The sequence below is a fragment of the Rousettus aegyptiacus genome, unplaced genomic scaffold (assembly GCF_014176215.1).
Source record: "Rousettus aegyptiacus isolate mRouAeg1 unplaced genomic scaffold, mRouAeg1.p scaffold_m13_p_12, whole genome shotgun sequence".
NCBI classification, from domain to species: domain Eukaryota; kingdom Metazoa; phylum Chordata; class Mammalia; order Chiroptera; family Pteropodidae; genus Rousettus; species Rousettus aegyptiacus.
In genome coordinates, this window is record NW_023416287.1 from 93,196,120 (window position 1) to 93,209,274 (window position 13,155).

Sequence of the window (13,155 nt, forward strand, 5' to 3'; positions counted from 1 at the left end):
GTCCGTGCCGCCTGTCGCCCCCGGTTGGCTCTGCTGTCATCTCTCTTCTCTTCGTAGGACTCCCTCGAGCCATTCGTTAGGACGGGTCTGCTGGCAACGAATCCCCTTGTTTTCTAGATCTGAAAGCGTCTTTATTTTCCCGCTATTCCCAAAGGATCTGTCAGAGCCGGAACTCACAGCTGACGGTTCCCTTTCTGTCGCCTCGGAGACCGTGCCACCCCCTCTGGGCCCTGCGGTGTCGGCGGAGACCGCCACGGCCACGCGGGCCGGCGTTCTGTAGGCAACACGCTCATTCTCCCCTGCTGCTCTCAAGACTGTTTCTTATGTTCGTCTCAGTTTGGCTAAACTCTGAGTGTCGAGTGTCTCCTCCTTGGGGTTCCCTCAGCTGATTCATTCTATAGGTTTACACCCTTTGTCAGATTTGGGGACTGTTCTGTCATTGTTTCTTCACGTACGCTTTCTGCCTTACTCTGGACCCTCCATCTGGGACTCTCGGGAGGTGACAGCTGGATCTTCGGTCACTGCCCAACAGGGCCCTGGGGCCCCGTTCGCCCTGGTTTCGTGTCCTGTTTTCTCTGAGCCATTTGGGTTGGGTCAGTCCTATCGCTCTGGCCTCGAGTGTCCGGAGCCTGGACTCTGTGACCCCTGCATTACTGTTGAGCTTTTCAGCGAGAGTTTTACTTTCAATAATTACATGTCTTAGCTCTATGCATTTTCATTTAATTATTTTTTAAAAAAATATATCTCCTCCTTTGCTGATATTTCTGTTTTCCCATTTGTTTCAAGATAATTTGTAGTTGGTTGTTGAATTATCCTCGTGATGGCTCCTTGACAACTCTTGCTAGATGATTTCAATATCTGATTCATCTCGGCGCTGGTGACAGGTGATTGCCTCTATGCCATTGTGATTTTTTTTAGTTCTTAGTATGACGAGGGATTTTCCGTTGCGTCCTGGACATTTCGTCTGCATCTCAGTTAAGACGCGCGTTAGCAGGCAGCCCCAGGCCCACGTGTGCGGTTCTGAGAAGGTCATTCTCGGAGCCTCTGTGGTGGTTTTCGGTGGCGCGTGTGTCTGGTCTCCCCGAAGCTCCACCGGAACTCCTCGGCCCATAAGGGGGTCTTCGGCCTGTGGAGACGGGCGCCCCGGCCGAGCTCCTGGTGTCCCGCCCCCTCGCTGGAACCCCTCGAATGCCAAGCATCTCTGAGGAAAGGGGGTCTCAGACTGGTGGGAACCGAGGCTTCTGAGCCTCAGTTCTGAGGTCTCAGGCTGAGGGGCGCGGGTTGCATGGAGAGGGAGCAGGGAAAAGGCAGGACCCGGACTCCGCCGAGGGCCTCCTGGATGGACGCGGTCACCCCTCCCTGACACCTCGATTTTAGTTCGCGAGTCCCGTCCTGGGTTTCCGACACCGGGACTGCTATGCAATGTGTTTACGCCGTTCCACGTCACTCGTCGGTGGCAGCTGTCACAGCAGCAGTGGGGCTCTGGCGGGCGTCCCACCGACAAGCCATGAGCCCTGAGGTGAGGGGGTGTCGTAGATACGTGTGTGGTTGGGAGGTGGCCCTGACGGGCGCGGAGGGACTGGGCGCCAGGCCCGGCACCTGGAGGGCAGGCGGGAGGCCGAGCAGAGGGAGACGGCCGCTTCCGCCGGGCCGCGGCGGCGGAGTTGGGACGGAGAGAGATGGGTTTATGCGGCGGCGATAGGTAAGATCTCCCTGAACCTCGTGATCAGCTGCTTGGCGGGGAACGGGGGCCAGCACTGCCGGGGAGGGCGGGCTTCGCCGTGTGACCGTGGCACCCGCCGCTGAGGGCGACGACGACGGGTCCGAGGCTCTGTGCGGAGACTCGGGCGGGTTGTCTCGGATGCTCGTGAACAGCTGCGTAAATCCATCTGGGGCGAGACAGAAAGTTCTGGGCTGTCGCTCTAAGTTCGAGCGGCATCAGCATATAAATGGTGATTGCATTTTTACCTAGGGATCAAGAAGGGAGGCGGTGATAACACAATAAAACGGCGACGCGGAAGAGGAGCAGAAGGGAGCGGGAGAGGAACAGAAGGTAACGGCGGGGGAAGCGGTAATGAGGAACCCCAGGGAGGAACCGAGGGGGGCAGACGAGACACGGGCAAGGGGGGCGGGTGGCGTTGTCACCCGGAAGCCGGGGCGCACAGCCAACCTTCCCCCGAGGAGCGGGCCGCGAATGCAGGGTTCCCAGGACGCGGTGAGCGGAAGGCCGTGCGCCGCGGTCGCCTCCCGGCTCTGCGGCCCCCAGTGAAGGTGGCCAGGAGCCGTGCGCGTTGGCGGCGACGTGGCGACGGGGCTTCGCCGGACTGTCACCGGCCTGGTGGTCAGTGGGAGTGCCCCGCCCAGCTGGCCGGCGCGTGCGCCTCTCGCGTGGTTCCAGCTGCGCGCAGAACGCAGGTGGTGACGGCCCCGCCAGCGCCTCCGGACGCGCCGGCCCGTCCTTCCCGCTCGCGCGACCACCGAACACCCTGTCCGGCCTGGCTCGGGGCGAAGTAAAAGGCCTTCCCTCGAAAGGAGCGCCTCCGAGGGGGCGTCCCTTTGCCCAGGGAAAGCGGGAAGATGACGAGCCCCCATCCTCCGCCGTGCGGCGCGCCCCCGGCGGCCCGGCCGAGCCCGCGCTGCGCGCGCCCGCGCCCCGCGCTTCCCCGCCGGCCTTGGCCTCCGCGGCGCGCGCCGGGGAGACCGAGACAAATGGAAGGCAGAGCCCCTGGACCCGCGCAGGACAGGCGCGGCGGCGTGCCCGAGCTGGCTCCTGTGAGACGCCCGCTCCGTTTCCAGGAGTTTCCTGAGCCAGTTGACATCGAGTCGGTCGCTTGAAACAGGCCACAGCGGGAAGCTGGCGCGCGGCGAATCGGGCTTTTGTTGTTATTCTCGGAGAACCGGTTGTTAAACATTTCCTGGCGCATCGTCCAGTCGCCTTCCCAACCTTTTGTTTAATCTGAATGTCGTCTTTCCTTTAATGTCACTCATTTCATCTCATCGTTTGACTCGTGATACTTATTTGGCGTTTCGATTTTTTTCGTGCATATTTGCCACAGGACCTCGCCAGCACCGCCAGCTTTTGTCATCCTCAGGCCGGAGACATCCATTTGTTTTAGGCAGAAAATCTTCAACTCACCGGCAAAGCGTTGAAAGGGGCGGACTAGAAGCAGAGCGCTCGGAGAAGGGGAGCGCGGCGGGGTCCCTGGGGGTGGAGACCGGACGCTCCGAGGGACTTGGCTGGGCCGCGGGCTCCGCAGAGACCTGCGGACCTGGCTTAGGACCCAGGGCCAGGCCCCTAGCCACTGGGACTGGGGGAGTGGCTCCCGGTCCCTGCCGACCTGGCGGCAGGCGGGGCCTTCCTGACCCGCTCTCCCTGCGGGGAGGTCCTTAAGCGCAGGGGCAAGGCAGCAGTCACAGCTTCACGTGACGACTGCAGCACACAGTGTGGCCCCAAGTCACACAGCTCCCCCCCCCCCCGTGCTTCTCGTACATGCTCCTGATCAATAAACTGCGGTCACGCACGTAACCGGAAGGGGCTCGGCTTCCTCACGAAGCGGACAGGGCGCGAGGGCGAGTCCTTACTCGTAGCTCTACGACCTTCTGGAAACGCTGTGACTTGACTCAGTGTCCTACTCGTGGTGTACTGAAGGCGAGGTCACCCGTCCGCCACGACACAGTGACGGAAAGGCAAGAGGGAGGCGACGACGCTTGGGACACGCATGCCGACACATGCGGGGCCTGTCCCCTCAAAAGAACGTGTCCGGCGGGCCGTGGGCTGCGGGGACCCACTGCACAAGGGACAGCACGGAGCGCCGCCCAGGGCGTCAGGAAGCGAGCGGTCCCGGCGGACGGCGTGAGTCCAGCGGGTCGCCGTCGGCGCAGGCGCGCAGCTGCCGCCTGAGACTCCCACCCAACGCGTGGGTCCCCAGAGGCCCTCTGCCCCTCGGGGAGGGAGCAGGCCAGCGCGGCTTAGGGCAGCGGACACCGCAGCCCTGGGCCCTGCTTGCAGGTGGGCTCGGAGGCTGACTGAGACGGAGCGGAGCGACCGTGCGTTGCTGAGCTCGCGGGGAGGGCCAGGGGCGCGCCACGCCAAGTTCACAGCGGGAGAAAGTCCCCACTGAGCGCGCAGGCGCGGGAGCCAGCGCGCAGCGGCGAGGTAGCTCGGGGGACGGTGACATGGCATGCGCCGAGAGGGGGGCTGAGAGTGCCCGCGCGCGTGCGTGTGTGTGTGTGTGCGCGTGTGTGTGTGGGGGGGGGGGGAGCCAAGAGGAGGAGGAGCGCCCCTCGGTCCCTGTCCCAGAGCAGCGGAGGCTGGCGACCGGCCAGAACTGTGGCTCTCAGGCTGCAGTGTGGTCGCCGCCAGCGCGGACCCAACTTCCAGTGGCGGTTCCTCCAGGAGGAAGGCGAGGACTCGGGCTGGACGGCGCCGCTCTGTCCCTAACACCTTACGAGCAGAGGCAGAGCGCGCTGACGGGTCGCTGAAGGGAGGGGAGGGGACAGCCATCAGAACTGGCTGCCACGGGAGGGCGGGACAGACGTCGCTTCGGGCACACGACGGGCCTGCTGGGAGGGCAGAGCCGTGTCTCTTCTTATCTGGGGTCTTTTTGAAAACAGTTATTTTATACAGACATATCAAAGTATGCTCCCTGCCTTTCATCAATTGGTGGGTATCTTCTATTCTCAAAATCATCAAAAAATCTTTACATTTGTCTTTGGTTACCCAGATTTCAAGTATTCTCATGTCTCCGGTACCCTAGAATCCAACACACCTATTTTCCAGGGAGTCACTTGTCTGACTTTAATATACTCTGCTCTTTTCTTGTGGTGAGAGATTCGAGTGAACTAGAAGCAGCCTTCCCTGGAGAGTCTGAGGACTAATGTTGCCAGATACTTTAATCCCCGGTGAGCTGTTTTAAAAGATCTATGCTCGTTATTATAGGTTTATCGGAATGATCTGAACATTTTATCAATCACACACATTATTAATCGTAGTGTGTGATTATCAGGCAGTGTAAGATTATGGGTCCTGTAGGTTTAGTATGTCACAGATGGGAAACTCCGTTGGACACAAGCTCACACAGTGGGTGCCTTCAGAGGCATCAGACTTTTATCTGGAGTTGGGGACGTGCCTGAACATGACTGAAACGGTGGCATTGTTCACAAAATGACTTTCGTGGTGCCTTCGCCACAAGCCACGTCAGAGCCGTTCCCTGCTTGTCCCAATGGGCAGCCAAAGTCACTGCTGTCCCTCTGCAGTTCTGGAGGGATGCGTTTATTGAAAAGCGGCCTCCATGAAGGTGAGTCATCCACTCGCTGTCCTGAGCTGCCTGGACCCGTGGCAGGTCGTGGAGAGAGAGCCGTTCGCACGGTGTCTTCAGAAGGAACCGCACTGTTGCAGGAGCTGCACCCGCGTTTCCTGGCGGGGCGCTGGTCGGGACTCATCCCCTCGGGCTCACACAGAGAGTCGCTGCCTATAATTCCTTTTTGAGGATGAAACGGTTCCACTCTGTGCCTCTTTTTAAGAAGCAGGCATGACATAAATACTTACTCTTTTTCTTTATGATTCGTAAAAACCACTCCGATTTCTACTGTAATGGAAAAAACGTGGCTTTCCCTACCCCCACCGCCCCGAGCCTGATGAAAATCACACGGCCCTGACTGGTGTGGACATCGCGGCGGGGAAGGTGTTTCTCTGCGGCCACAGCCCATGTTACTGGCGTTGTCGTTACTGAGGGAGGAGGAGAGCGATGAAACCACGCCCCTCCCCTCCCCCACGCAGACCCCCGGGAGCACGTCTCACCGACAGCGGTCCAGCGATTCACTTTCAGGGGCAGCTTGCTTACAGGATGCGCGTTTCCACTGGAGCCACGGAGAAATCTCAGAACGTGTGTGTCTGGGGTGCATCTGAGACCCAAGTAAGACTAACAGATCCGAAATGCTTCTGAGCACAGAAATGCAAATATCTAGGAAAACCACTTCTTTCTTTATCTTCTCTTTTATTCCAATGAGAATAAAACAACGATACCCACGGAACGCGTTTTAAAAAATCATCAGAGGATATTTCCATTGAAAGGAATTTGAACATGAGGCTAGAGTTGATTCCATTTTTATCTTTTTTTTTTGTTCAAAGCGGCTTTCCAGTTCTGATGATGATGCTATTACAATAATCTATTAACATGGAGAGAGAATAAATATCTGGCTGCTCCTTGCCGCTCCTGACGAGTGCGCCCTCTCCCCTGAACTGTCATGTGAAAGCCTTGACCTTTACACGGCAAACTTCCACAGCGTCTCTCGAAGAACTGAGACAGTAACCAACCGAAATGGAAACACGGCACTGGAGACAGGCACGCGGCCCCGGTTTTGCACGACAGATAAAGTGTCGTGCGACACCTGACTGCTCCTTGGCCAGCGCCGTGGCCTGGGCCCCCCCACGTGACCCAGATGGGTGGACCGGGCCTTTCTCCGGGGGACCGGCCGTCCTCCCCCCAGATGGCGCACCCTCCCGCAGCGGCCGGCCGGCGGTCAAGGGCCTGCCTGGAAGGAAGCTCTTCATAGCTCATCGAAATCCTCTCTATTGAAGCATAAGCCCGTTTCCTCTTTCGCATCCTCAGCGCAGAGAGGGGACAGCTGGTCACCGTCCTGCATGTAATAAACCCTTCACCACCCTGAAGATGGCTATTAGGTCCGCTCCGCTCCTCCAGGCTAAATAATCACAGATCCTTTAATCTCCCTTCCTCGTAGGTGGTTTTCCGAGTCTGTAATCATTTCTGCCGCTCTCTGCAGAAGCCCTTGCAGTGGCCTGAGTACCAGTGTGTCACGCCCCCCCCCCCCCCCCCCCCCCCCCCCGCCCCGGCTCAGCAGTCCCGGATGCAGGCGACCACGCCGCTGCCGACGCAGCCGGGCCAGTTTAAAAGCCTCTCTGCTTTCGCTGAAACACGTCCCGCAAAACAGCCATCTCGTCCCCAGACAACAGGTGAAAAGGACCGTAATGATAGTGAAATCTCAACTCATGCAGTGGAGGAAGCGCCGGTCCAAACGTCGCCTCAAAGCCGCGAATGCGCGATTATACGCGGGCGATTATACGCGGGGCGCTTATACGCGGGCGATTATACGCGGTTCCCGATCCGTCTGTGCAGCGTGGACCATGCGATTCTCTATAATTACCAAGTTTCCACATCGAAATAATAATAAGAAATAATCTTTAAACGTTTTTGTCATGTTCTTTTCAATATATGGTCTAGGTTTTTTTGTTTGTTTGTTTTTTGGACAAATTCCAGGACCATCGTTTTAAGTTCCTAAAACAGGGACTTGCAATCTGAGACGCTGGTACGGGCCGCCTGACCGTCACCTGGCTGGCCAGTATGACTCCCCTGCAGGCCACCTGGCTGAAATGGCGTGGCTGGCAGCCTGGGCTTCGGTGTATTTGCAGAGCACCCCAAGTGAAAGCGCAGGCATCGGGGACAAGAACCAGGCCGGTGACACCCTGCACATTTCCCGCTGCGGAAGTGCCGCCTCTTCTAGCCGTTTAGGTAAATTTCCTGGTCACAATTAAATCTGTCCTCTTTCTCTACAGTGTTATCTGCTGCTCTCAGCTTGGTTTCGTTTTGCACTTAATAAAATTGATGGAAGTGGCTAAACAGCACTGAACCCAAGATTTTCTTCAGGAAAACGCCACTTCAGTGTTTTCTAATGTTGATATCGAACCATTAATAAGTGCGGTTTGAGCACGCGCCCCCAACCGTTATCTCGCTTATGACTTAGACAATCAAATTTCCGTATACTGATCAGAATCTCACATACACACTAAACAGTCACCCTGGAAAAAGATGAAAAAATGGGACCAGACTTTCTTTTCTCTGTGGCTTAAGTGGGACATTTCTTATTTGTATGTTAAAATTGCCCTGTTGATTTCCTTTATGAATAAAGGACTTATAAGAGCAATCAACACTGTTTCTGAGACAGGAATAATCTCATTCAAACGAATCATAACATTCCATTATCATTACTTTTTAATACTTAAAACTTGCTTAAATTTAAAACATAAATGAACGTATAGCAGCTTTAATTAAATTTCACAATTTATTTTCAAACTGAAGGATTTTCACACTGGTAAGGGCCTCGCCTACAGAAAGGGAAACATTTTAAACCAGAATCTACACATGCCTTTGGAGCCATCCAATGAGTGTTCACTGAACACCTACCGAGGGCACGAAACGTCCGAAATGTTGGTTCCGAGTTATTTATTCCACACCCACACTCAACAGATGACCAGCCACAGAGTGTTGTGGGCGTCTTGAGAGTATGCTTCCTCAGTAGAAGGGGGGCGGGAAGGAACCTCCTCGAAGGAGTGACCTGGACCTTTGAGTTCGAAAGTAGGGATACCATAGGTGCCAGTCACTTTAAAAAGTCTCAGAGCTTCGCAACTGCTGTAATCACAGAGCGTGAAGAAGGTGACAAAATGCCTTCCGGTGGGAGATACTGTTTTTCTTTACTTTTAAAAACTATCCCTGGTTTTTGTCTATGTACTAGTTGGTAAAGTGATACAAATGTGGCAGTCTCTCTCTAACCGAAGGATAAAAGTGTGGAATCTCTTCTAACCTGTTACTCTGTATGTGTGTGTGTTGGGGGGGGGGGGAGGCCTTCCGTGATTTTCCTGGTTTAGAAGTGAAACATTGTTTCAAATGTGGCAATTTCCTTTTATTCTTGAAACAAGCAAACTGTAAATTGCAAAATAGAAGAGGATAAAGCATAATTACTATTTTCATGTATTCATACCATATTAATGTAATATAATTATCTTGTAAGCAGACAGAATCTTATGAATATTTAACAATAACAGCAACAAAATGCCACAAAGTGGTTATTCTAATGAACACATAAAAAAAACTTCAAAGAATGAAGTAATTTTTTCTATGTTTTAAAGTGACAAATGGCTGAAGCTTGACAACTGAAGCGCTGCACAGTTGTGCGACCCAATTAAGCAAAAGAGGATGTGGAAGGTGACAAATGCCTCCTCTCAAAAATAGGCTGGGAGAAAGTCCCGTCCTGCTGCACAGTGAGCCCTGCGCCTTGGAAAGGGCTGAGGAGGGCCAGCAAGCCCCCAAGGGGAAAGGCGGGAAAAGGAGCTGAACACTCAGTTAGCTCAACGGCCGACCGGATGTGGCTGACTCCATGTGGTCTCTCCAGGAGTTCAGTGATTGTTGGCGATGGAGACCCATCTTCGCCAGGACAGTGTGTGTGTGCAACCCCAGACGGCAGAGCATTGCGGAGGTGGCCTGACGGACGCGGGACCCCAAGGCGGCACGGGGCAGGGACAGGAGCCCCAGCGCTGCTTCTAGGCCCTGCGGACGCCAGGTGAGCCCCGCTCCAGAGCGGGGTCCCCGACGGGGTCCCCGACGGGGTCCCTCGCCGTGGGGGCGGGGCGGCCAGTCCTGCTAAGCGAAGGGGGCACATGACAGCCTGGGAAGCCAGAGCTTTGGACCATACGTGGACCCCCAGAGTCCCCGGCTCTGACTGCGCTGGACCCGGCCACACGTGGCCGGCGGCCTCTGTGCGCTGTCCGCCTCAAGTTCAAGTCAACCGGGTTTGAGATCTGCACGACGAGGAAAGGAGGGCGGAGGCCAAGACGGGACGGTCTGTGACAACGGGTGACGCATCTGACCGTCTAATCCCGAAATAACGCGACGAACGCTGTACTGTTTTTCGCCTTCCTTCCGCAGATAAGGGCGCAGGGTTTCAGGCTGAATGATTTCCTCGCGATGCCTGCTCCAGGAGCCGGTGTGGGTGTCCGTCCGTCCCCTTGTACCACAAGCAGGGCCGGTGCCAAGTAAGGACGACAGTGGCGGGGAAAAGGACGCGCTGCGTGCTCGTGGGACGCCCCGTCTGGAAGGGCAGGCAGGCTTGAACCGCCAACCGCACAAGGGCGCACACACTTGGGAGGCGTGACGGGTGTCACCCGGAATGAGCGAGGGACTGAACTGAACGTAGCGCCCGTCCTTCGGGAGGCGGCGTGCGGACCGAGAGCGTGGACAGCACGTGTCCGGGAGGGAGCGCGAAGCGTGTCCAGGGAGAGGACGCGGCCCGTGCGAAGGTCCTGGGGCTGGAAACGCCGCCTCCTGCTGGCATGAGATGTGTCCAGGAGGCCATGAGGGCGGCGACAATCCCTGGGGACACGGCGTTAACCCAGGACAAAGGGAGACACGGATGACAGGACAAGCCTGCACTCCTGACCACGCCCATCGCCCAACCAAGCCCACCGCCACTGGCCACGCCCAAAGCCCTGGCCACGCCCCTCCTCTGCTACACTACCCGGAAGGACTCCTTGCGTGGGAGCCCACGGTGCCAGAAACAGACATTTGCCCGTGCACCCATACATGTGAACAACCACGAACATTCCTCATCCATTCACAGATTATGAAATTAGACATTTCAGGTGCTTAAAAGTCCCTTTTCCAATTGCCTCTCTTCAAAAAAAATGTATAACGCAATTGCTCCAAGCTCAATTAAATACCCTTAAAGATATGTTGCAATACTTTCTTAAAAATGAATTGAAATTCCAACATTAAAGACAAACATGGATAAGTAAAAGAAGAAAAGGAAAAATCATTGAATTAAAGAAATGGAAGAAAAATATTAAAATATCTTTGAAATGAAGACTAATTTTAAAGTAACACGAAAGAATGAAATTCAAGTAAAAATGTAATAAGGGATATTGAAGAAAGGTAGAAAATAAAGAGAAAATTAGAATGAGGTAAAAAGTAAAAAGCATCAGAGAGAAAGTATTTAAAAGGGACAGCAGGAGCTGTTAAGAAGAACTATACACAAAGCAGAATTACTCTAAACAACTCTAGAAGACATTCTAGAAATGGACAGAAGACAGGCGTACACGCTGAACCTGGCATAACTGACCCAGAACAGTCTTCTTGGAGATCTAGCCTGTTAAAGCTATTAGATTTTGAAGATAAAAATGTCCCCAGTGCTTCCAAGCAGAAAAATCAAGTATCTTCCAAGAGCAGAGAATTAAATTAACACCAGACTTCTCAAAAGCAGCATAAAAACAAAATAATAATCATAATAAGAAATAAATAAGAAATAATAATAGTGCGGTACTGTCATGAAAAAGAAAGAATGAACCAAGCATTTTGCAAAGAGCCAGGCTGTCATTTGACAATAAAGACTATAGAAAAATGGTTTAAATTTGCAAAACTGGAACCCTCCACACCTATGCCATCTCCAGCAGTCTGCTGGAGGATGCTCCTTGTCCATCCAAGAGGTGACACCAGAAATCCTGCAGCAGAAATTAATGGAGTTACAGGAACAGCCAGGACTAACGCAGAGAGGGGGCAGGACGGAGGAATAACAGGCGAGCATTCTGCGTTCGGCACTCCTATTCGAATTCTGTTACTCATTTTGCTATCTATTCTTATGGTGATAATCTGTAGTAGCTTTGAAAAATAGGCGAATAGTAACCTTTTGTCTGTCATGTAGATGAAAATGTGCACCTATGTCCTCTGTAAACTTTATGTTTTGTTTATGATTTACACGGCAAGGATTTTAAATAGACTATAACTTCATGGATGTATTTTACTGGCTTTTACAGTCTCTTCTGCACTGTACCTTGAAATCGGGTCTCCCCGTTTACCTGCACATCAGATATTTGCTTACTTTTCTGTGTAAATTATTTTTCACCCTCAATTTTTCAATCAGCAAGGACATTATTTTAGAGTAGGATGTGAAGCAAGAATTTAACTTCACTTTTTTTCCACAAAGGTAACCATTCGATCAGAAGAAGCAACCGAAGTATGCACACAATGTGTGCATAGAATGAGATCTAATATGGCGTTGTCTAGTATCTGTTTTATTGATTCGTGTGTCCTTTTTTTTTTGCTATCACTACTACACTGTTTCAAATATTGAAATTTTACACTACTTTTATGTTTTTTTCTTATGAAAATATTAAAATGGATGCATTTGTTGTGAAAAAAGGTAGAAAATTCCAAAGCAAATGAGACACGCAGGAACCCTGTGTGCTGGACACCAGGAGGCGGTCGCTCCAGCGACGGCCGTCGAGCCCCCGGTCTCCTCCATCTGCGCGCTCCTTTGCTCACACATCACTTGCTTTCTGCCTCCTCCTTCCTCCTCACCCTCTTCTCCCACGAGACCTCGTGGCCTGACGGGTCGCTGGGCGGGATCCTCCATGGAAGTCTCTCGGCCCACAGAACGAGCTGCCTGTTCGCCCCTCTGAGTTTCTCTCTGGGTAATTAATGCTCTCACTTCTTTCTAACCAGGGTCCCCTACCGAGGACACTCTTGGGCTACTCCGAGTTTGGTCAGTCCTTCTTTAGGACTTCATTCCCCCACGAGACTGTAACTCTTCACAGCCAGAGAATTGCTGCAAAGTGAGGCCTTACCCTGCATCGTGAGTTAATTTTTACTGCACGAAGCATCTTAGATACAGGGGCGTAAAGGAAGCTGTGGGATTTCGGGGGCCGTGTAACAGGGGGACGACTGTGCCTCCCGCAGACAGGGCTCTGGGGACTGGTGCGTTTGTCCCATCGGGAGGCACCTCGCCCTAGAAAGGGCAGGAAGCCTGTTCCCCTCTGTCCTGGGCAATGACAAGGACCCACTGCAGCAAACGGGCGAGGCCCCGGCCCTCTCTGCGTGGACGTGTGGGGCATGGGGATTGAGACGCAGCCTTCAGTGCTGGCTGTGGCAGAGGACGCTCGGCTGGACGTGTCAGCGCCGCCCCCAGAGGGAGGCGGGGCGCGCCGGCGGAAATGGCTCGGCTCCTGCAGGAGCCTGCACGGCTGAGGGAGTAAGCGGGTTATCCCTGATGCCGCCGTGTGCACCATCCCAGAGAATTTAGAGCCGTCTCAGAAGGAGCCCTACTGGGGCTGTTTAGGTCCGCCATTACAGTAAATGAAGATTCAGAATTAGCAAACGCATTCCACTTAATTAGAAGCATTAAATAAGTACTACCAAATGTACAGTATGGTTCCTCCTGAAATGAGAAAAATAGCTGACCCTGAAAAACATTGTATTTATTTGCTTTTTTATTTCTTTACTTTTCTTATCTTTGGAAAACTGTTAAAACAGCCTCCAAGTAAAAGATAAACTGCGATGCAGACAAGGATAGCAAATACTTTTGTCTTAATGT